We start from the raw sequence: 2,810 nt of genomic DNA, 5'->3' as shown, positions 1-2,810 counted from the left end.
AGAAACCTCCTGACAGTGAGAACAATTAACCAGTGGAACAACCTGCCTCCAGAAGTTGTGGACACTCCAACACTGGAAGTTTTTAAGAAGAGACTGGACAGCCATTTGTCTGAAATGGTATAGGGTTTCCTGCCTGAGCAGGACTAGATGACCTCCAAGGTCCCTTCCAACTTTATTATTATTATTATTATTATTATTACACGCTGAAAGCATCTCTCAAGTCCCTGGATATCGACACCATCTCTTGGGAATTTTTGGCGCATGATCGACCAACATGGCGTACCCTGGTTTACCAGGGGTGCCAGACGTATGAACACAGGAGGACAATCTTGGCACAAGAGAAGCGAGCACTCCGTAAAGCCAGAGCTGCAAATGCTGAAGCAACAGTGTCCACATTTCTCTGTTCAGTATGTGGCAGAACATTCCGTGCTAACATCGGTCTAATCAGCCATCTACGGACACACCGCTGTTGGCCCATAATCCATAAGATGTCAAGGTCTTCATCGAAATCGATGGACGAACAACATTATTATTATTATTATTATTATTATTATTATTATTATTATTATTATTATTATTATTATTATTATTATTATTATTATTATTATTATTAAATCAAGAGGAAATGTTTCAGAGGAGAAGCTTATCCAGTTACACCTGGCATGGTTTTACTGCTCTCCTGGCATTCCATGTTAATGAAACTGTTGGAGGAGAGATTTCAGAAAAGACATTTTTTTAAAAATCCTCCATGCAATGCATATTTAATATTTGGAACTTGCTTCCAAACAGAAACTCAGTCAGACAAATTCACAGATGTTGAGACTTTGGAGAAAAGTGCAGAAAGAGCAACTAAGATGATTAAAAGGCCTGGAGACTAAAACGTACGAAGAACATTTGCAGGATTTGGACATGGGTAGTCTAGAGAAAAGAAGGACTGTGGGTGACATGTTAGCAGTGTTCCAGTATCTCAGGGGCTGCCCCAAAGAAGAGGGAGTCAAGCTATTCTCCAAGGTGCCTGAAGGCAGGACAAGAAGCAACGGATGGAAACTAATCAAGGAGAGAAGCAACCTAGAAATAAGGAGAAATTTCCTAAGTTTGAGAGCTTAGATTAACTGAGAACAATTAATCAGTAGAACGGCTTGCCTTCAGAAGTTGTGGGTGTTTCACCATGGAGGTTTATAAGAAGAGACTGGACAGCCACTTGTCTCAAATGGTATAGGGCAGTGGTGGCGAACCTATGGCACGGGTGCCAGAGGCGGCACTCAGAGCCCTCTCTGTGGGCACGCGCGCCGTCGCCCCAGTCCTAGGCCTTCAGCTGGGTTTTATAAAACCTTTTCACTTTAGGCCTCCACCGCCATGTACAAAAAAAAAAAGGTTCAATCAATCACTCAATTTCAACTTCTCGCGGGGAAAAAAAAAGATCTTGCAAAGTTGGAATTGATTGATTGAACTTTTTAGTCCCATCCAGTCTGCTGTTACCACTACAGCCACGCCCACCCAAAGGGCCACACCCACCTAATGGGCCACACCCACCTAATGGGCCACACCCACCCGGCACCCGAGGATGCATAAGTGGGTTTTGGGTTGCAGTTTGGGCACTCTGTCTCTAAAAGGTTCGCCATTACTGGTATAGGGTTTCCTGCTTGAGCAGGGGGTTGGACTAGATGACCTCCAAGGTCTCTTCCAGCTCTATTCTGAATTGAATTGAATTGACAACTTGAGCACCAGGAGGCTTTGCAGACCATTTGCCAAAAAGAAAAAAAAAGAACAACCTCCAAGTGAGTCCTTGGTGCTGTCTGAACTTGGTTGTTTTAGAGCAGGGGTCTTCAAACTTGGCCCTATTATGACTTGTGGACGTCAACTCCCAAGGCTGCCTACCCCTGACCTAAAGAGAATCAACAGAACTCTTATGGGGGAGGGGGGAAAGGAAATTTTCCTCTTTGGATGAATTTCCTGAATGTTATTATTTTTATTTTTTTGCAGTGCCAACAGTAGCCATGAGGGAGGTAGCTACGATCAGAAACACAGGTTCTCACAGATAAAAAGTGAAGCCAGCCACATGCCCAAAGTTATAAATCAGGGATGAGGGACTATGTCCCCTTTATGACCTGTGGACTTCAACTCCCAGAATTCCCTGAGCCAGTAGGCTCAGGGAATTCTGGGAGTTGCGGTCCACAGGTCATAAAGGCAGTGGTGGGATTCAGTCGGTTCGCACCACTTCGGCAGAACCGGTAGCTAATTTTTTTGTTGCTCAGGCCCAGAATGGACTTCTGGAAGCAGCATCTACACAGGGAACCAGTTGTTCACCTATTTGAATCCCACCACTGCATAAAAGGTCCATAATTCCCCATCCCGGAATGAAATAACACCTGAAAAACGATACCGTAAAACCTGTAGGAATGCGTCAAAAAAAGGGTTTTCAAAATAAAGGAGCAGATTAAGCGCAATTAATAGTGCAGCACTGCGAATATTAAGGTTAACAATGGCCCTCCAAAAGCGTAGTGCATATTTTAAAATAAACCACAAACAAGAAGCCCGTGCCAATGAGATGCATTGCATACACATGAACACACAAATGTGTTGTTTTTTTTTAAAAAAAAAAATCATCTTCAAATAAGAAAAACAAGCCCGATTGCAGGATTTTCAGTTGCAAAGTTGGTGAAAATGTATTTCTTATCATTAAAAAAACAAGGAGACGGAAGGAGGGAAGAGAGCAGAGGAAAGGAGAGGAGAGGAGAGAAGAGAAGAGAAGAGGAGAGGAGAGGAGAGGAAAAGAGAAGAGAAGAGAAGAGAAGAGAAGAGAAGAGAAG

This window comes from Protobothrops mucrosquamatus, unplaced genomic scaffold (genome assembly GCF_001527695.2).
Source record: "Protobothrops mucrosquamatus isolate PMUCROS unplaced genomic scaffold, P.Mucros_1.0 scaffold8407, whole genome shotgun sequence".
NCBI classification, from domain to species: domain Eukaryota; kingdom Metazoa; phylum Chordata; class Lepidosauria; order Squamata; family Viperidae; genus Protobothrops; species Protobothrops mucrosquamatus.
Note: the sequence above shows the minus strand (reverse complement) of the source record.